Here is a 22,686-nt window from a genome sequence, read left to right on the forward strand (position 1 = left end):
TCTGAATGTTATATCAGGAACATTACAAAAGAAAGGGGGGGGGGACTTGATCTATGGTTACCATGTGTGAAGGAGGAAGAATTTTTGCTTAGGGGATAGTGAATTAATTTTAATGGTGGTGGAAAAATATGCAGGGTGATTAAAATAATGGTTGTACAACATGAAAAGAATACTCAGTGGCACTGAATTACACATGCAGAAGTTGTTGAACTGGTGAAAGTTTTGTTACATACATTTTTGCAAGTATGTGAAATATATTACATGAATAATAATTATGGAGGGGAAAATTGTTCCATAATTGACTGTGGTAGAGATTGTACAACTCTTCTTGATATGATTGAGGTATTGAATTATACGATAACTTGAAAAGTGCCAATAAAAGTGATTTGTTTTGTTTTGAAGAGAAGCAAATTCTCAGAAATGTTCATCATTTTACCTCCCACTTTAACCCTACAGCCTGCACATTTCATGGGGTACCCTTGTACTAAGGGTAGAACTGGGCTGCCCCGAGAGAAAGTGAAACATTCCAAGAATAATAGTATCCCCAGGAATTCCCTTCGTTATGGCTCACACCTCAGGCCAACTGTCTGCATTTCTACAAATCTACACATGGTTTTCAGGAAGAAATTGTTTGTCCATAGTGAGTGCAAATGATGAAGGGTAGAGATTGACCTCACAGAACAAAGGTCAGAAAAATTCCCTCTAGAGGCCATTACTCAGCTGCTCCTACTCAGAACCATCCTCCTTCTGCTTCCACATGCACAGCACACGTGAATCACCTAGAGTAAAATATGGTAACAGAGCTCCAAGTCACAAATGAAAGTCAGACTTCTTAGGTCTTCATCCTTACCATGTTGATCATAGATGCCTGTGGAGGTAACACCTTTCTGGATTCTTCCTGGTGACATGAATGTCCTACCCTGTAAGCACCTTCATGTCAAAAACAATGATTTTCATCTTAGAATGGTTTTAAATTATATCCCCCCCCCCTTTATTCCTAGGTGTGATTGTTCAGGTAGAGCTGCTACAGACCAGTCATGAGTTGGGAAAGCTATGTGCAATGTCTCAAAGTGCTATGTCTAACTTTCAGGTCTGCAGATATCAAGTTTCTAGATCTATCAGGTTCTGGGAAACACAACCTGTGTTAGGTGGCAAAGAAGTCTTGTGATGAGAGTCTTAGCAACAACTCAGTTTTCACATATTGATACATTGAAACCACAACAGCTCAACCAGCTGGGTGTACTTTAACTGAACAATCTGAAACCTGAGGACAATGACATGTAAATGTAGGAAACTTACCAGGAGACACAGTGAAGGCTAAATGGTCAAACATCTCAAGCATCACAACACTAACTGGGCAGCAGAGGGAGCTCAGGGTACATGGGACACAATCTTTGCCACAGGAGCAGGTGCAGGGGATGCCAAGTTTGTTTCCTCTTGTGTCTGGAGTTTCTCAGTTCACCCACGTGGAGTACCTCTTCAAGGACACTTCAGCAACTACAGTTCTCATGTCTCTTATTTTCCTGAAGGGAAGATCCTAAAAATTAAAATTCCTTGTTCTTCCTGAGAAGACAGGGGAGAAAGAAATCACACTTGGGACAAGTTGAAATCAATCCCAGAAGGACCGATAATCTCTCTAGGCTGTTAAAATCTGACCTCCATGTGCTTCTCTCAACACAATCAGTTACTCTCCATCCTAATTCTTTTTTACCAGTTACTGTAGGTTGAAACTATATGTGTGTGAATCCCAGCCCAAATATCTCCTGTGAAGAGAAAACAAAAGCAAACCTGATTTTACCATTTCTGAAATAATTGACAGTTGCATGTATTTTTGAACTTGGAGAAACTGACATTTTGAGATTCTTAATAAAGCATCAAAATGTCTCATAGTCATTAGAAATCATATAATGGCGCTTGCCCCAATCCCAACTATGTGGACTCTCCCCCTTCCCTTCCCCCCACCCCTACCTAAAGAAGGCAATTCAGAGAACAGAACTGAAGCTGAAGCTTGGGGACATGTGCATCTGTGATTAGAGCACACGGGAGAAGCGAAGAGGGTAGGAGTGTGAGAAGAACACATCCTGACCCACTAATCCCCAAGGACGATATTACTGCTCATAGCAGATAAGGCACAGTGAGGATCATAGGGCCAGTCACACCACAAGACATGATGTCCCTAACTGAACCATATCACTATGGGGGACAACACTGGAGACTCAGGGTGGGACTTGTGTCTGATCAGACCCCATCACATTGGGGCAAAATACTAAGGGCATGCAACAGCAAGGGAAGCAAAGCAATGAAGTCCCCGGGGAATGCCAAAATTAGATGTTGGGGACAGTGTGACACAGCACCCCTTCAGACTCGACTTGAAAGCATTCCTAAAAGTCAAAAACCAGCCTGCAACGATTTATATGCATTTCTTGTTTTGTCACTGGCTATCTTTTTGTTGTTATTTCTGTTTGTTCGGTTGGTTTTGTCTTCCTCTGTTGTTTTGTTTGGCTTTGCCTTGTTTTTGTTCTTATTAATGTCTCTGCATGTCGATCTAGATAGAAGACTGGATAAACAATTCAGAGAAGATAAAACAGGACCAGTATCCCGTGGGGACATGGGAGAAGGAGAGGTGGGAGAATAGAAGGTGGGGGTGAGGGGATCAACCAACCCAAGGTCAAGTTAACAACAAATGAACTAAAATCGTTGGAGAGAAAGCATAGGATGCCTAGTGGGGATTAATCGAGGGCAAAGTCAGAGCGAGGAATTACTGAAACTCAAATTAAGACTGAACATGTTAGTGGGACAAGAGGAAAGTAAAAGGAAATGGAGGAAAACTTAGAAAGCAAAGGGCATTTACAGAGGTCTAAATATAGGCATATACCTATGTAAATATATTTATATGTAATGGCAGGGAAATAGATATGTTAGGTATTAAGGTTGAAGATGGAAACTGGACCTCAACTCAAATACTCCCCAAATGTAAGAACACTTTGTTCTAAAACCCTGCATTCTGTGATGCTCACTTTCCCAACACGATGGCGGTCGACAAATTGGGTGCATAAGCAAATGTGGTGAAGAAAGCTGATGGTTCATTGCTATCAAAAGATATAGTGGCTCTGGTCTTACTGGCTTGAAGATAAACAAACAGACATGTAGTTGAGAAGCAAAAATGGAAGAAGCACACCAGTCTGTGTGATCATGAAGTGTCCATGTGATCATGTATCAGGCATCAAAGACCCAGAACAAAAAAAAATTTTTTTAATCATATCCATGTGAATGAAGAAGTGTGTGCAGTGGAGACCCAAAGCCCATCTATAGACAATTGGAAATCCCCTTACATATGGGTCACAAGAAAGAGAAGAGTCAGTCAGAGTGTACTACAGCACCAATGAAACAGACAACTTTCCTCTAGTTCTTTAATGCTTCTCCCCCCACTATCATGACCTCAATTCTACCTTACAAATCTGACTAGACCAGAGCACGTACACTTCTACAGCTAAGATCTCACAACAAAAGGAATCCAGGACAGATAAAACCCTCAGGGCCAATAATGAGAATAGAGATACCAAGAGGATAATGGGAAGATGGGAGTAGAAAGGGGGCATCAATCACAAGGACTGACATATACCTCCCTCCCAGTGGGACAAACAATGGAAAAATGGGTGAAGGGAGACAGTGGAAAATGTAAAATAAAAATTTATAATTTATCAAGGTTCATGAAGGAAGAAGAGTGGGAGAGGGAGGGGGGAAATGAGGAGCTGATATCAAGGGCTCAGGTAGAAAGCAAACACTTCCAACATGATGATGGCAGCATATGTACAAATGAGCTTGACAATGGACGAATGCATGGATGGTGATATGAGCCATAAGAGCCCCCAATAAAAGTATTTAATAAAAAAGAAAGCATTAGTATTGTAAAGCATAATACCTAGATTTGGAGAACAAAATCAACTCCTTAACCATGGGAGACTTCCTCTAGTTTTAGGAAGATGCCCTGGAAACGTCCTGATGTGTTATGCAAATTCACGAACAGCATTGGCTTCTCTGGGAGATGTAGAGATCTTCAGCATTTAAAGAACATCTAAGTGTAACTTGATACCTTAAAATTCTTGGTGTGCAAAAGATTTGTGAAGGGAAGGCAAGCTTGATTAAGGCAAGACAAACCTGCAGGGAAGGAGCAAAACTCAAGAGCCACTGTCATATTCAGCTCTAGTGGACAATTAGGGAAGGTCTAGAAGGTGATGATGAGGGTTTTACTTTTAGCATATGAATTTCCTTTCCAAAAGATAATTTAAAACAGAATTAGACAAGGGAAGCTTGTGTCAGATTAAATATATATTTCTACGGGGAATATTTAACTGCATCAAGAAAATAATAAGCACCACACAGAGGGGTGGGGAGGAGGTGGGCACATTTCAAGGAAGTGTCTCTAACTGTAGGTTGACATTTCCATTAAGTCAATTCTTTCTCATAACAACCCTATAGGATAGAAGAGGACTGCCCTTCTAGGCTTCTGCGTCTGTAAACCTTCATGGGTGTGGAGAGCATTCTTTCCCCTGCACAGCCATTGGAGATTTAAAATGATTGACCTTGCATTTAGCAGCCCATCGCATAATGAACTCCACACGCAGAGCTCTCCAAGATATCTAGAACATCCTTAGCTACTCTTGGAGTGACTCTCTTAGAAGTCATTCAACATTACTTATGACTATATAGGCAAAAGGTATGCAAATAGACATCTCCCCTGCTGATGAAAACCATCCAAGTCCCAACTCTGAAGTTCTTGGAGAGGTGCTCCAACTCTGGAATTCCCAGGTGCCAACATTCAGGACTGAACACATCAAGTCACCATGGAATCTGTATTGAGCTCAATTTTCCTTTTTGGAATTTCAAATGGTGCTTTGATGCAGATAAAGTGTGTATGAGGGGGCGTGAGTGAGAGGCAGTGAATATGTTATGATTTTCATCATCAGGATGTCGGTGTGTTTACAGGTGTCCAGTGTGAGGTGGAGCTATGGAATCTGAGGGAGACTTTAGGCAGCCTGAGGCTTCTCTGAGACTCTCCCCTGCTGTCTCTGCATTCACTGTCTGTGTGTATAATACACAGAGGGTCTGCCTAGGCCCAGAGAATGGGCGGAAGTGAGTTTCATACATTAATAGTGTTGGTAGGAAAAGCCACATAGATTCTCTGAAGGGCCAATTTACCATCTCCAGAGACAATAGTAAGATATACTATAACTTCAAATGGACAATCTGAAATTCGAGGACATAGCTCTGTAATTCTGTGCAAAAGACTCAACAGTGTGGTAGTTATATAATCTGGTGTAAATTTGGGACTTGAGAGGATAAAGAGGGAAGGGTTGGAGTCTGTCAATTGGATCATAGCCAATGACGCCTATGTGTGGGCATCTCGATCTCCTGAGAATTCTGGGAAATCCCATATTCCATCTTTGAGGGGAAGACACTCTTTCTAATCCCTGGGAGACACCCTACTGACAAGGGTGACCCCCTGTGAGACATCCCTGAGTAGAAGCCATGTGGATCTACCTCATGAAGCCCTGGGTGCTGGAGAATCCATGTAGAGCCCCCGTCAGCACTGAGAAACTTACAATGCCACTCGATCCAAAGACTTTCTGCCCACTTTCCTGTGATCATCTTGCATTCTGGATCATTGCATGTACTTCATAAGTCTGAAGAGGAATTTATACATTGGTATCCGACATATGTGCAAATTATGGACTTATGGGCTTGGACCTAACTGGGGTTGAGATGCTTTCTTAATGTACAATTGCCCTTTATATTAAATCTCTTATACACAATATGCGTGTGTCTATGGATTTGTTTCTCTAATCTACCCAGACCAACGCATACAGTTAGGGGAAGTCAGAGTTAACCAAGACACGAATGTACTCTAGTGGAAGAGGTTAGGCTGCAGGGGCCCTCAGGACCCAGAGCACAGGTCTCAGACCGAGGAGCAGGTGCAGATGGAGCTTCACCACTGGCTTCCTGTTGTGTCTGGGGATTCTTCTCCTTCTCGGTATCCCTCAGGGAATCAGTGCATCTCCTCACATCTTTCTCAAACACTCACCCAATCTCCCTGTGACGATAGGATGATTTTGAACTTAGTTTCTGTTTCGTTTTCCCCTTGAATCGCGCCACATTTCCCATATAATTGGTAATTCCTACATCTAGGATGAATTCTGTTCACATCATCTGCTTCATCAAGCTCTTTATGCCTTGCATTCAATACCCCTCCTGTATTCCCTCCTTCCCTGGGACAACAGTCCCTGCTGTGCAAAGGATCTCACTTTATTAGCTTGTGTGTATATATATTTTTCCAGACAACATATTACAAGAACTTATCACCAGTAGCCCAATCCTATATCAAGTCGCCTGTCTCCATTCATCCAATCGGAGACTTTCTTCTCTGAGTTCATTCATTTTATTAATTCACAGCTCCTGTCTGCCCTTGTCCACCACAGACTGATTTTAGAGTCCGTTTTTTTTTCTCCAAAGGCTGTTTGTTTAATTCAGTAGTTGTGAATATTGATACAAGAGTGGGAAAAGGGAGACAAGACACATTTTATGCTTAGTCTCAAGGTACCTCCACAGAACTCACCTCCCTTCGTGCCCTATGTCCCCTTGTGCATGGGCTATACACGTCCTATTCTGCACAGGGCACCGACAGGTTCCCTTCAAGTTCTGTGGGTGGCTATGCCTCCACATATTATTGAGAGCAGAATATCCTTCTCTAGAGACATGACCAGGAACTGATTTTCCCTCAATTAGCAGTGTGACTGCTGTAGTTACGATCGTGTATTTCTGAGTCGGACACACAGAGGGAAAGGTTGTGGGAACCCAGACACAAACACCAATACAGGGATATGGCTGGGCTCAGGGGTCACTGAAAGCCCACAGATAAAAGGGGCCCTCAGGGGAGAAATGTAGAGGAGCCTAAGAAGGATTAGTTAAATTAGGTACCTATTTCCTCTACCTGCAGAGAAAATGTCCCTACCACAGACCTCCACATTCTTGTAGCTCAGTGTATGTTCTTGTATGCACTTTATTTTTTGTATGCACTTTATGTCTGTGTGTTTTGTGTGTGCTAGCACATTGCCTTAAGATGTTATACAATGTGACAGAACTTGTAGTCTGTTCTGCATTTATTTTATTATTATAATTCTAGTATATTTTAGTGTGTCTTTGTGGTTTTTCTTAAGTAAATGCATGTGTATTTATTAATCTGAGGGTATTATATGAAGATTTGTTAGTTGTAGTAGATGTGCTAATTTGTTCACAATATGCATGTGTATGTTAATATGACTGTTAGAATACAAATGTCATTTTGTGGGTTTCCTGCTAGTGTGTGTTCACTCCAACTCATCTGGGCTCTTCATCAAACTTTATGAGCTCGCATCTCCTTGAATAATCTACTGAGTGTTAAGAAATGACTTAGGCTGGGGGAATCCATTAGAGGCCCATAGTAATATGCACAGCAGAGTGTGCTAATCAGTGAAACTTCTTTTTGAAGTGGACAATAAGAGACAGAGGGACATGAACAGCAAATCCTAGAGGTGAGCTGGTCAATGCAGAGACAGCCTTAACTAGGAAACAGGCCAAGGGGGATGCTTATTTTCTCCTCTCTGCAGCTCTTGTGTTTACAGATGGCAATGATAAAACCTTTGTAAAAGGATGCATGCTATACTCAAAGAATGCCTAGTTGTAGGTAAATGGGTAATGCCAAGAGCCAAGGTGACGGCTGAAGCTTGAAGGTAAATGAGATGGATCAAGGAAAGAGATAACTTATCTTCCGTCATCTTTGCCCAGAGCATGAGGTTCAAGCTCTCTAAATAATGTTCAACTGATGACAAACAACACAAACTGTTGGAAAGGGCTTATTCACTTGTATTCTAGGATGTCCCATCCATAGACTTGGGCTTCTAGGAAGAGGGTGGATAGCTAGTGTGTGGGCATGAGCTTGTAAAACATGCTCCACCAGGAGGCTGAAGGGGTAGGAAGACAAAATGAGTGTGGAGGGAAGAGGCTGTGCTGCGATCAAGTGGGGAGGCATTAGCCTGAGTGGCTACTTGGATATCATTACCATTGGCCTTTTGCAAGCACCAGTGAGTTTCTAAGGCAAGGAGGTGTGAAGTGGCAGTTATCTGACAGAGGTGTAGGTTAGTGCCCCTATAAAACTAATCTGCAAATCAGCCTACTAGAGAAATACACATTTCATAAAATTTCTCCTACCCACTCATCATGCATATGTGGAATATAAGGCTCACCATTCCCCTATGTTATAAGTCCAGGTTCCAATTTCAGAGCTCTGGGGCAGGCAGGTTGAAGAACAAGGTTGGATTCTAGGACCCTTGTTGAAGGCCATAAAGACTCAGCCTTGAAACGGCTGAGAAGTCTCAAGACCTATGTGTCACTGTTTGCTGATTTCTTCTGTGAGTTTACATTTAGAACAGACTGTTAAGAACATGAACGTGTGCAAGCTCTGGGAAAATAGGTCACAAGAGTTGCTATGTGTACCAAATATGCTTGCTTAACAATGAGATAATTAACCCCAGGTTGTTTCTGCATGGTTAAAAGGAGTATGAAAAATAAACGCGAGGCTTCAGTATTCACTATTGCCCTCCCAATAAATTCTGTCTCACTCCCTCTTTCAGGACTGTTCAACTCATTGGCTGGCTTGGACAAGAGTGGCGCCCAAACCAGGGACACTGAAAACGGGGGACAAAGTGAAGGACACCGTGGATTACAAAGGTGTACACAAAGAGATTGGTGGTGACGTGAGTAGCTATTGGGAGAAAAATGGGGCAAGGAAATAGCAAACAGATTTTTGTAAATATTTTTCAAGATATGTTAAAAGCTAGAGGAGCAAAAGTAAGCTACCAAAGAATAGAGAAGTTTTTAGATTTTGTGGTTAAGGTATGTCCTTGGTTTCCTGAGGAAGGGACTGTAAATATTGAAACTTGGCAAAAAGTAGGGAAATGGTTAAAAGATCACTACACCACTAATGGACATAGAAGGTTCCCATAGACACGTTTAGCTTATGGGATTTAGTTAGGGATAGCCTGTACCACAGGCATGAGGGACTCCAGCCTGAACACCAATTTGCATGCTCAAACAAAAGTGAAAGTAAACTTCCTTCTGCGCCTCTGCCTCCTCCTCAACCACTGAAGTCACTGAAAAGTTAACTGGAGGGCTTTGAAAGCAAGGATGAGGAACCCCTTGACCCAGGCGATGTGGAGCCCTTAGAGGACAAGGTGGCACATTATCATGATGAGGATTTGGGTATTTTCGCTGCCTCCGAGGCACTTCAACCTGAGAATCAAAACCTGGTGCAAGATACTCAGAAGTCCTGCCCAGATTAAACAAAGGTGGTAGGCTGGGAGGAAGCTTATGCATCATTAGCAGCAAAGATGAGGGAAATGCAAGTCAAGTTAATAGAAAAGCACTCTGAGATAGAGTCCCATGAATGGGTGCCAAAACTTAATGGGGCCAAGGTATTTCAGAGGCTTCAGAATGCATTCAGTGAAAGGAATCCTTTTCTAGAAGACTTGCCAGTTGCAGCACTGGTTGTGACTGGGGCTCCAGGAAAGGATCTATGCTTAGTGCTGCCGCACATGCAGCAAAACAAGGAGAGGCTATAGGGGAGTTCAGTATGCAGTTCCCTGTAACTGAGTGACAGGATGCCCAGGGTAATCTGATGAGAGATCATACTCCTATTCCTTTCAAACAGCTAAAAGAATTCAAGGTTGCTTGTGACCAATATGTCCCGAGTACCCTTTTACTCAATCTTTATTAGATACACTTTCCATCGCGGTACTTGCCCTCACAGAATGGAAACAATTGGCTTTTGAAAATGCCAGGCAGTGCTGAGACCTTTTAGAAAAAAGGGCAGCATGTCCAAATATATCAGACTATGCTCGGACATTGGACCTTTCTTTACTCAGGGGCTTGCGACAGCAGCTGCTTTGTAAGGAAAAACAGTAAAGGAGGGTTAATAATACTATGGAACTTATGGGAGCCTTGCAGGCTGGGCTCCCTTCCCCCTTTGCTATTCCAGCCAATACATATGAGATCATTTTAGATTTAAAAGATTGTTTTTATACCATGCCCTTGGATCCAAATGATTGTAAAAGATTTGCCTTTAGCGTCCCTTCCACCAACTTCAAAGAGCCTATGAAGAGATCTCATTGGCTTGTTTTGCCTCAAGGGTTGGCCCCGAACCGGTATTAATATGGGGACGAGGGCATGTTTGTGTTTTTACGCAGGATGCTGATGGAGCACGGTGGCTGCCTGAAGAGTTGGTGCGGTTTGCAAACCATGCGGATGGTAATTTGCCTCGGTGTGTTTCTGAGGACATTGCTCAGTGAGCAGTATAGGCTTCTGTTCCTGATTTACCCTTCTTACATCCTCCTGTCTGGGAAGGTCCGGAAATCAAGGTGTGAGTTAATGACTCATGCCCTCCCTGTACAAAGTGAAGGAAATGTAATCTCACCCACTCCGCAGTCTTTTTCCCCTTGTGGACTAGAGACTCAAAAGAATAAAAGCATATTGTAGAGATTGTGTCTCACGGACAAGCCCATCAGGTATAATATCTCAAAGGAATTATATATCATAGCTTGGTCTCGCAACCAGGACAATACTAAAAAAAAAACACTGCTGAATGGGAAAGGGGGCTGTCTGTAGGACTTTGGTGGTCAGACTTGGGTTTTCCACAAATTCAATGGTGGAAAATAGGGGCTGCTTTAGTGGACACGAAGCTTATGGGCCCTTCCTCCAGACCGCAGAGAAACGTTACTGCCTGCGTACCATCGCCTTATGTACTTTTGGCAGGGAATATTACTATAGATCATGATGATTCTAAGTTTAACATGTCTTGTAATAATTGTAATTTGTCTACTTTTATTACCTGGTCCCTTGAAGATATTATCATCGCCATTTTGTATCAATCTTCTTTTTTTATGCTACCAGTGAATATTACTGGGGCTTGGTGTTCAGAAAGAGGGTTACAGGTATTAGAAGAGATTGAAAAGCATTAACCAGACCCATGTGCTTTGTAGGTTTGCTTATAGCAAGTATTTTACATATACTAAGTTTAGGTGCTACTGCTACTACTGCAGCAATTGTACTTTCACAAATCATACAAACTGCCCACTGTGTAAATGAATTATCCAAAAATGTGACTACTGTGTTGGGAACTCAAGAAGATATAGACAGGAAGTTAGAACAAAAAGTTAATGCTCTTTATGACATGGTCATGTATTTAGGAGATGAGGTGCAAGGGCTTAAGGCCAGGTCTAGTCTACAGTGCCATGCTGTACGTATATGGATCTGTGTTACACCTAAATAGTACAATAACAGTCAGTATAGCTGGATTAAAGTGAAGAACCATCTTCAAGGTACATAGCACAATACTAATGAGTCTTTAGATTTATTACAACTCCATCAAAAAATATTAGCCATAAAATATGCTAAGTCTCTTGATTTTGATGCCGCTAAACTTGCTGAGGATTGGCTCCAGCACTTTTGAGTTGCTTTCCCTTCATTAGGAAATCTCAGAGGCCTACCTCACATGCTTATGTCTCTAGTCAGAGCGGGAGTGTGTGTATTGTTGATCTCATGCATACTCCCTATGATACTGCACAGGGTTATGGTTGAATTATTGGACTTAAGAACAAAGCTTCATGAAGTACACCTGTGCACTTTGCCCCCTCCCCAAACAGGGGTGTAAGACGGAGGCTGGTTAGTCAGAGATGCGTAAGATGGAGTCTGAGTTTCCCAAACTAACACGGGTCATAGTCACCAATAGGACTGTGACTGATGACAGGTAAGGGTGATTTGAGGACTCCACAACCTAAGACAGGCACAGTCAGTTGCCGACATTTTGAGTAAAGACACCTTCAGTAAATAGAAAAGGGGGAGATGTTGAAGGCCATTAAGACTCAGCCTTGAAAGGACAGAATTCTCATGACCTATGTATCATTGTGTGATTTCTTCTGCGACTTTATGTTTAGAATAGACACTTAAAAACAAGAACAAGGAAGTATGCAAATGTATCAAATGTAGTTGCTTAACAATGAGATAATTAACCCCGGTTGTATCTGCATGGATAAAAAAATATGTAAAATAAACTCCAGGCTTCAGTATTCCCTGTTGCCCTCCCAATACTTTTTGTCTCTCCTTTTTCCTTAATCATCACTCCCCCTTTCAGGACTGTTTGACTAGTCGGCTGGCTCTGACAGCCTCTCATTTATCAAAATTCTTAATCTAAAGCTTGAGTAAATTTTAACTCCTTCCAGAAAATTGGTTAGCTTATGGAAAAAAGACCAAACAAAAACCCTGAATACTGAAAATAATAGTCAAGAGATCAATAGTTACACTGTATTAGCTAAATCTGCTGAACTATGCCTCTTTAGAGTATTGAAAGGAAAAGATATTACCTCGAGGACTCGGTTCACCTGACCAAAACATGCTATTGTCAATTGATTTCATGTGCATTTGAAAGATGGACAAAGGAAGGCTGAGGAACAATGAATGCATTAGAATTGTGGTTCTGGTCAAGAATATCTCACTTACCATGGACAGGCAAAGGACAAACAAGTCTGTCTTGGAAGAAGTAATGACAGAGTGCTACTTAGAGGTAAGGATGGTGAGAGTTCATATTATATACTTTGGACATATTATCAGAAAACATCATTCCTTGAAAAGGATATTCTGTTTGCAAAAGACGAAGGGCAGTGAAAAACATGAATCCCTCTACTAAATGGATTAACAAAGTGACTGCGACAATTTGTTCACCCTCACATCACGGCCCACCAAACCCCAAGCATGATATTCTTGCTCAAATTGGCCAATGCACAGAGAGGACCATAGGCCCAGCCACACCACAAGACACAACATCCCTCAATGACCCATAGCACTATGAGGGACAACACTAGTGGCACAGTGTGGGAAATGTGCTCGATCTGACTCCACCACACTGGGGCAAAATGCTAAGGGCATGCAACAGAGCAGCAAGGGGAGCAAAGCAATGAAGTGCCCGGGAAATTAAAAAATAGAGTGTGTGGCCAAGGCATGGTACCACATCAAACTCAACCGATAGTAAAATACTCTTAATGGTCAAAAAACAAACCTGGGACGATTTCTAGTCTTTTCTCTTTTTCTCCAATAGTTGTTTTTTGTTTGTTTTGCTCTGTCTTGTGTTTGTGCTTACTATTGTCTTTGCATGTCTATCTAGATAAGATAGGCAAGATAAACACACCAGAGGAGAAAACAATGGGGCTGATGGTTCTGGGGGGGATACAGGAGACGGGGAAGCGGGGGAAAGGAAGTGGTTGTTAACCTGGGGTCAAGGACACAAGTAATCTAAAATCCTAAAATCGATGTCGAAGATACTCTGGGATGCCTGGTAGGGCGTGATCAAGGGCAATGTAATGAGAGGAATTACTGAAAACTGATGAATGCCAAACATGATAGTGGGACAAGAGGAAAGTAAAAGGAAATAGAGGAAAGTACTAGGAGACAAAGGGCATTTATAAATTTCTAAATACAGTCATTTGAATATTTAAATATATATGATGAAATGGAAATAAATCTATGTACATATATTTAAATGTTAAGTATTAAGGTAGCAGACGGACATTGGACCTCTATTCCAGTACTCCCTCAATGAAAGGAGACTTTGCTCTAATAACCTGGCATTCTGTGATGCTCAGCTTCCTGACACAATCAATTAAGACAAAATGGTGCAGAAAGTTGATGCTGTCTGCCTATCAAAATAATAGCATCTGGGGTCCCAAAGGTCATCTAGCTGAGAAGCAACAAACTCCACATGGAAGAAGCACACAAACCCGTGTGATCATGAGGTATCAATAGGATCAGGGATCAGGCATCAGAGACACAAAACAAAAAATCCTATCAATGTCAAAGAGGGGGAGTATGGAATGAGACATACAGTCCATCTGTAGGCAAGTGGACACCCCCTTACAGAAGGGTATTTTATAAACTAAACCAGGACACTTGTAAATATATATACATATATATGTATATATATTTATGTGCTGTATACATCTATTATATATATTATATATAATCATGATATATAAAATCATTCTATATAATATATATAATCATTATATATTATTATGTATTATATATAATGGATAGACATATAAAGCACAAAAGAATATAGCAGCTAATTAGTCCACACAGCTGTACAAAGTGCTCAGTTCATCTCACTTCCATGAAACATTTAATATACTGGAAATCCTTCAACTCATGAGAGCCCCTGGGTCCAAGGTCAAGGAAGCAGACAGGTGAGTCTTATGTAGGGCAATGCAGGCAGTGTGGACACAGGAAGCAAACAGAAGGTCAGGTCATCAACAGTCAGCAAGACAATAGGATCCAACAGTCCCAAGCTCAAGTGATGTATAAACCAGCAACATGATGAACCACTTCTCGAAGGAATCTCAAGTTCTAGCGACATGATCCACAGGTTGGCAGTCCCACTGTTAGTGTAGCTCACAAGTTGGGGCAGAGAACTAGCAGGCACACCCTGATCTGAACAGAAGGGAGCAAGAGAGAGAGAGAGAGAGAGAGAGGCAGGATTTGCCTAGCCATTTATCTATTTGCCCTCCAATCAAACTGCAACATTATTAATACAATGTTCCTATTGCCCAAGTTGGCACAATAAACCAACCTATCAGAAAAGGTGAAAGGATGAGAAGAGCCAGTTAGGGTGCAGTATAGCACCAATGAAACATACAACTTTTCTCTACATCTTTAGTGCTCCCTCCCCCCCCACCCCCCCCCTCCCCGCCCCACTATCATGAACCCAAACCTACCATACAATTCTGGCTAGACTAGAGAAAGCACATGGTTACCGATAAGAGCTAGAAACACAGGGAATCAAGGGCAGATAAAACCCAGCAGGACCGATAATCAGAGTAGCAATACCAGGGGGGTAAGTAGTAGGTGGGGGGTGAAGGAGGAAATAAACACAATGATCTACATATAACTCCTTCTCAGGAATGGACAACAGAAAAGGGGTGGAAGGGAGACATCGGTCAATATAACACACGAAAAAGCAATAAAAACATAAATTATCATGGCTTCATGAGGGAGGAAAAAAACGAGGAGCTGATACCAAGGGCTCAAGTATAAAGAAAATTTTTAAAAAACAATTGATAGCAACATATGTACAAATGTGCTTAACACAATGGATGTATGCATGGATTGTAATACAAGCTGTATAAGCCCCTAATAAAATGAGTTAAAATAAATTAATTAATTAAATTTTAAAAAACATACATTCATCCTCAATTGTGAGGATGGCACAGGAGAGTGCAGTGCTTTGTTGTTGTGCAATGGGTCCCTGTGAAATCGAATTGACTCAATGACAGCTGACATAACAGTCTCAGAATCCACAAATATGCATCCAGCACAAACACAAAGACATTAGTGTGTGTTTACATAAGGTATTATTTCTCTCATTAAAAAAGGGAAGAGGTTTCTTCAGTTAATAAAATTGGAACAAACAAGGTGACAACGAAATCACTGAGGCATTCCTACCCCTCATTAATCCATTCTTTTGGTGAGCTGAAGGCAGTTCTCTAAGGGCCTCACAGCATGCCAGATGGCAGAGTATTTTCACAAACATGAGCTCTAGTCTAAGGGCAGCACAGTCACTAAGTTTTTTTTTTTTTTTTTTTTTTACAAACCCTTGTGTGGAGGGCTGACTTTCAATAGATCGCAGCGAGGGAGCTGCTCTGCTATGTACAAAACCCAGACCCAGAAGCAGGTCGTCTACGAATGGTTTAGCACCAGGCTCCCCACGAACGTGCGGTGCGTGACGGGCGAGGGGGCGGCCGCCTTTCCGGCCGCGACCCGTTTCCCGGGACGTGGGGCACTCTGTACCAGACCCCGGTTCCGAAGCACAGCGGGGGCAAGCGCGTGGCCCGCCGAGGCGGATGCGCTCGTGGCCCGCCTGCTGGCGGGGACGGCAGAGCACCAGCTATCCGAGGCCAACCGAGGCTCCGCGGCGCTGCCGTATCGTTCCTCCTGGGCGGGATTCTGACTTAGAGGCGTTCAGTCATAATCCCACAGATGGTAGCTTCGCCCCATTGGCTCCCCAGCCAAGCACATTCACCAAAGTCACTAAGTTTTGAGTAGCTATTTGTCTTTCAAGGAAACTGTGAATCATGTAGTCCTGTACACTGAGGGTTCAGCTGGAAGATCAGAGATCTAGCAGAGCAAGAGACTGACAATAGTTAACTCACTGGATTTCAGTATGTTTAGAAGGTCTATAATCAATTGAATCAAAATAAAATGTCATGAGAAACTTCCAGCCTAACTGTATGATACATGAAAACTAAAAATTTTGGCAGAGTATTCACAAAAGATGAATAAACACTTTTTTTTTTACTGTTTTGTTGTTTAAGTTCAACTTATTGGGTTCCAACACAACAATAGTTTTGAGAGAGTACTTAGTAACACCATCTCTGAGACCAGAAGTAACCTGAGACCAATGTCAGATAATGATACTTTAAGAAAACTGTAGACCAGTGTTGATAAGGGATCTGAATGAAAAAGTTACATTAAAAGCAGGAAACTGAGACAGATAATATATTAAAATAAGTATGTATCATGATTAATTCTAATTCATCCCAGAACTGAATTAACACAAGAAAATAAACACTCAGATATGTCTACTGATGGGGGGGAAAGTCAATTATCTAAATAGACACAGAATACATACTAAACAAAGTCAAAAGTTTTCACGTTAAAAACAACTACAAATCTAACATGAAATAGGTCAAATCCAATATGCTAATACACATTCATGAAAAAAACTGCAAATTTCACATGTAGAAGAGGAAAAAATTCACACTACCTCAGAATCAGCATAAACATACGTGTCCATTTCCACCACTCATATTAAAAATGTACTAGCTAGATTAATCAGAAAAAAAGAATTAATAAAAGGAAGAAAAACTTCCAGAAACAAATGAAAATTCCTTCTTCATCATAAATTGATGATTTCATATAAAAAGATGCCAAATAGGTGATAAATGCTATAGCTAGTAAATGTAAAAAAGTTGTAGGCTACATTTCAACACTCAAAAATAATTTGGTACTTAAATCCCTAGTGATTAACTGCTAATCTCCAACTCCCAAACTATTAACTCTTATATATTAAGATGCTGACTATCTTTCCAACACACCGATACCCTCCTAAAACACAAGAGGAGGAGGAGGTGATGCTGTTTGCTAGCGAATAGTGAGCTGGCCAGCCCGGCTGCAGGGCTAAAATGGGCACAAACAGGAATAGCGGATTTATATACGCACTTGGCAGGTAGCACACATATTTCCGAACAAGACTACTGGTCGACCTCCTTAGTGGTGATCCAAAAGGATACTACAAAAACGTGTGCATGGTACACACACATGCACATATGTACACACAAAAATCATGTAAGTAAAATAATAGAATTGAAAATAGACATTTTGTGAAACATTTTGAAACAATGATAAGATCTAAGAAACTAAAATGGAATCCAACTCAACTATTTAAAAGTTTGTGAGAACAGGAGGGAGAGCCTGGGGACCCCAGGGTTGGAGAGCGCCGACAGTGGGCCAGGGATCCAACTGGCATGCTGACACACAGTGCACAATGTGAGCATCTCCAACGTGTTTTCCTAATAGGATCTACCAGTCGACCACCTACGTAGTGTCTAGAAAAACAATTAAGTCCCCACTCAGTGGCTGGTATACCCACCTTGTCGGGCAGGGGGCAGCCTGGGAATCCAGATTAGGGGCCATCAGGGTGTGTGGAAGCTGCTCCAATCTCTCTCTTTCTCCTCCTTCCGCTCCTCTGTCCTCCCTCCTCTCTCCTCTAACCCAGCCCTTCTCTCTCCACCCCCATCTTACAGGGGAGATCAGATCAAATCATTCCAACATTGAAGGATTAAAAAGTGACATCACTATGAACACTTAGCCACCACAAGCCAGTTATCCCTGTGGTAACTTTTCCAGCAATTCCTGCTGAAAACCCAAAAGGTCAGAGGAATCTGGAGGTCCTGCTTTCACAGTCTATATTCCTGAAAATCAAGATCCAGCAAGCTTTAGCCCTTCTGCTCCAGGGGAGGTTTCTGTCCTCCCTCAGCTCACCTTAAGACACCTACATTACCTTTGCCAGGTGTACTGTCCCAGTCAAACAACCCACTTGACCCTGATAAGTCCATGGAGACTCTAGCTAAGGCTCAGAGGGAGCACTGTAAGAAATGCCAGTGCAGCAGCAGAGGCTTACTCTTGTGTATGTGCACAAGGTGCTCCAGTAAGTCCCCTTGGACTTCAGCATCTCATTCAGGGCCATGGACATCGTGCACTCGTTGATCGACAACTGTGGGCTCATCGCCTACCAGGCATCTCAACTGGCACATTCCAAACTGCTCCACCATCAAAGCCTGGGACATCCTGGCAACTGTGCGCCTGCTGTTGCCCTGCAGGCAGGCTGGCCAGCTCTCGCTGCACTCTGGTAAAGTAAATTGTCCTTCAGCCTCACAACGTTCATAACCCAAGGGCCCATTTCAGGGTCACTTCCATTTTCATCCCCAAAATAGAAGTCAAGTACTTTAGCATTACTTTTTTTTTGTTTCTTTGTTTCAGTTTGTTTTTTTGATTCTTCTGTGCATAGTTTAGTTAGATTGCTTTTGTGATGGAGAACTTTCTTTTTTTCTTTAACACTTTTTGGGGCACTGAATCCACATATCCCACAAATTCCCACAATTCCATAGTTCAGCCATCTTAAGCACTGCAAAATCATTACCACAATCGATTTCATATTGTCTATTTTCCCACCATGATTCAATCGCCTTTAAAAAGGCTTATTAGTCACTTTCAGTTCTAGTGTTCAGTCCCCTCAATCCTTCATTCTTAGTCCCCAACTCCGCCAGCCACCCACCCCGACCCCACCCAGACATCCTTATAAACCATCGCATGTTATTTCATCTCCAGATATCCACTCCTTCTGTGCTTCACAAACTGAACCCAACAGAAGCAATAAAGAATACCAAGGAAAGGAAATGGGAATGGTTTAAAAAACCATAGTAATATATAGATAGAATTCTAAACAAGGGGTTAAGAAAAAAAAGGGCCGTGACCAATATTTTAAAGCCAGGGAAGACGTTTCTGTCACGAACTCAGCAAGAAATCTTGTGCCTAGAACAGACTCTGATCGGGTCCAGAGGGAGGTCAGCAGAACAAGACCCCGGGGCTCACCTTTGAGCTGAGGAGGTGCAAGGAGTCTCGGGGAGCAGGCATCGCTGTGTGGAAGGAAACAAGGGAGGGGGGTTAGGAAACTCACAAAGCAACAAATCTGGGAACCCGGACCCCAAAACCCCAGCCGTGATCCCCTTTCTCCAACAGGGACTCCCACCATGAACCCCACCCAATCCGAAAGCGGGGAAATAGGACTGGCCTTAGGGACACCCGCCCACCTCTCACCAAGAGAAGCACTGGCAGGGTTCCTGGGGGAGAGAAAGGGCGCTTGCACCCTAGTCAGCTGGACTAAAATAGCCTCCGCCCACATACATGTCCCGGAGCCCAGAGCCTCCCACCTGGGAGCGCCGGCAACAGGGTGCTCAGGCTGTGGGCGCTTCTCTGGCACCCCAAGCAGAGTACCGACAGTGGAATCCTTGCAGTGAGTTGCAGTTCAGAATAAGACACCGCCACTTCCGGCCCTGTCTGGGCGTGACCCGGGGTGGGAGGAGCTGGCGGGGTCAGAGAGGGGTAGGGGTCTGCCTTCACTTCCTCTCAAGGCAGCTCTTTCCCCGCCCATTTCTGCTGAGATGCCAGCACAGGCGCCTGGTGAGGGGGTGGGCGGGGCCTGGCCGGCTTGGGGCGGGGCTTGGGGAGGAGCCAGAGAGGAGAGAGGCGGTCCACGCCAAAGGGCCCACACCTGTGGCTGAAACTCCAGCAGCAAAGACTCAGATAACAATGGCTGAGGCACCAGTAATTTGGCCCTTTGCAGAGGGAGTGCATGGGTGACATGGTTGAGATAGAACCATGTACATTGGGTGTGGATGTGCATCCTCCTAACAAACTGGAAACACCCAACCCCCCAACTCTGCCAAAGTGTTAATGGGGCTGAAGCAAGAACTGAGGGTCCCTGCTTAACATATGAGTTCAAACAGTTACCGTACCATGGGCTCAGAAGATAAAGGGGGGCCTGGCCTCTATCACTTTCTGTTTATAAGGACAGGACTCCCTCATATGCAAATTATCTTTCAGGCACTAGGGTACAATTTCACCCTTGGGGTGGGAAAACTATCAGTTCTCTTCAGACAGGGCTGTGGGTCTCTTGGGAAACAGAGCTGTGGTCTAAAGATGCTATTGCTGTGTGTTCTGCTGTGCCTGGTGACAGTTCCCCAAGGTGAGAGATTCAGATATCCGACCTGGGTCTATGGAGATAGTTATGACTTCAAGTGACTGACATGGAATATTTTTTTTTAATTTGCAGGCGTCCTGTCCCAGGTGCAGCTTCAGGAGTCGGGTCCAGGATTGGTGAAGCCCTCCCAGAAGCTGTCCCTCACCTGCATTGTCTCTGGTTTCTCCATAACAAGCAATGGTTACTGTTGGAGCTGGATCCGCCAGACCTCGGGGAAGGGGCTGCAGTGGATGGGGTGCATAGATTATGGTGGTAATACAGGTTATAACCCGTCCTTCCAAAGCCGACTCTCCATCACCAGAGACACATCGAAGAATCAGTTCTCCCGGCAGCTGAGCTCCGTGACCGCTGAGGACACGGCCATGTATTACTGTGCAAGGAGCACAGTGAGGGGAAGTCAGTGTGAGCCCAGACACAAACCTCCCCTGCAGGGAAGACACTGGGCAGCAGGGGGCGCAGAGAACCCAGCCTTAGACAGGCACAGATGGATGACAGGGAGGATTTCCTGTTGGAATTAGGGCTTTCTCACTTAACTCTTAGCCTCCTCTGGCACAGGTTTTCATTTTGCCATCTTTTTATCTATTTTACATTGGGATGCAAAGTTCAATGTCAGTAGTTTGAAATCACCAGCTCCTCCAAGCGAGAAAGATGAGGCTGTTTGCTCCTCCAAAAGATTAACAGTGTCTGACACCCTACGGAGCAGTTCTACTCTGTCCTAGAATCACTGTGATTCGGGATTCAACGGCGCCAATGGCTTATAGTTATCGAATTTCTGAATTTGCATCTTGTTTTGTTTATTTATGTCCATTAATTTGTTTTCTGTGTATTCTGCATTGTGTTTAATCATACTTCATATTATTATCAGGAATTGTTCTATTTTTAAAAATTGTTCTATTTTTTCCATCATCCTGGTCTCCACAAAACTTCATATATCGTATTCTCATTTTAATTATATCATCCTTTTCTGTGACATCTTTTATATTATTTTAAAAATCTTTATTAACATGTTAATGGTTTTCCTTTTAAATATATTTTTCCTGATTGTGCTTCAATTTACAAGGTTCTTTTATAAAAATAACCTTATTCTCCCTTCAAGTTGAATTACTCCCCTTCTTGTGTACTGCACACATATAACTGTTGATTTCTGTTAAACCAGTGTCGTAAGTCACTGACAAAAGCTCAGCTCACACACAGGCTCTGTGTGCAACAGTAGTTTGCTCACAGAGAAGAGACAGAGCCGGCTCACCATCAGAGTAGGCAGCAGTCCTCACAGCCAGTGGTTTCACTCTGTGGCCAGTGCAGGGAGGGAGGTTTGCAAGCATCCCTCCTTTGTGCTGCAGTTGAAGAACAGCAAACATAGAGAAATAAGGCTGTGCTGTGAGCTGAAATCTCCTTGAAGGCAGGGAGTAGGTGTTTTTTGTTGTTTCTTGCTGTATTCAATATCATGCATATGACAAGCAGTTTGCGTGTTCAGCATGAGCCACAGGGCGTGTTGCAGGACACCAGCTACTAAAGAGTGCTTTTGGATCCAGAATATCCTGAGAAAGGCAGTCAACTGACAAGATCCTCACATTGCAGTAGCCAGACTGACACATCCGAAGCACACCTAGGTCTGTTATGGATTCCGAGGAAGGGTTGCTGGCTGCACTTGGACTGCCTGCTTCCTCAATTTAAATTCTTATTGGAGTTTATCTCATGTATTTTGTCATTGGGGGATAGCATTCTTGAATTTCAGCGATATGTTTTTCTTTTTGATGGTAGATGAAAGCCAGAATTGATTAACATAAAGAGACAGCAAGTAGAATAAGGGTTTCTGGGACTACAGTGGAGTGGTGGTGGTGGTGGAATAAAGGGAGATGGTGCCACTAGTTGAGAAAGGAAGATGATGTTTTCAAGCTAATTGGGGTAGCAGTTGTATAATACTGCTTGATGCACTTGAACTACGGATGGATATGACAACTGCATTTGCTCCCAATAAAACAGTTTTGGAGGAAAAGTGAGACAATAAATAAAATATTAAATAAAGAATATTTATTCCATTGCTAACACTTTTTATAAATTCAAATTTCTGGCTTATATCATAATCTCTTTTCTGATTGAATATTTTAGCTAGTCTTTTGAAATGTTGTACCAGCAACACTCTCCATCAGTTTCTAATTGTGAGTAAAAAATGAAAACTATGTCATATTCTAAGTTATTTTTATCATATATGTGCTACAAAATAATATTTT

General features: G+C 42.7%; 1 long non-coding RNA gene across 1 annotated transcript; it reads right to left on the bottom strand.

The window, feature by feature from the left end:
- Positions 1-1,273: 1,273 nt before the first annotated feature.
- LOC142435940 (uncharacterized) lies at positions 1,274-19,730 on the bottom strand. The gene is made up of 3 exons (XR_012781674.1): positions 19,626-19,730; positions 19,288-19,331; positions 1,274-1,563 (listed from the first exon to the last, which is right to left on the bottom strand). It is a non-coding gene; the product is annotated as an uncharacterized LOC142435940 (long non-coding RNA).
- Positions 19,731-22,686: the final 2,956 nt, after the last annotated feature.

This window comes from Tenrec ecaudatus (assembly GCF_050624435.1).
Source record: "Tenrec ecaudatus isolate mTenEca1 chromosome 14 unlocalized genomic scaffold, mTenEca1.hap1 SUPER_14_unloc_3, whole genome shotgun sequence".
Taxonomy (NCBI): Eukaryota; Metazoa; Chordata; class Mammalia; order Afrosoricida; family Tenrecidae; genus Tenrec; species Tenrec ecaudatus.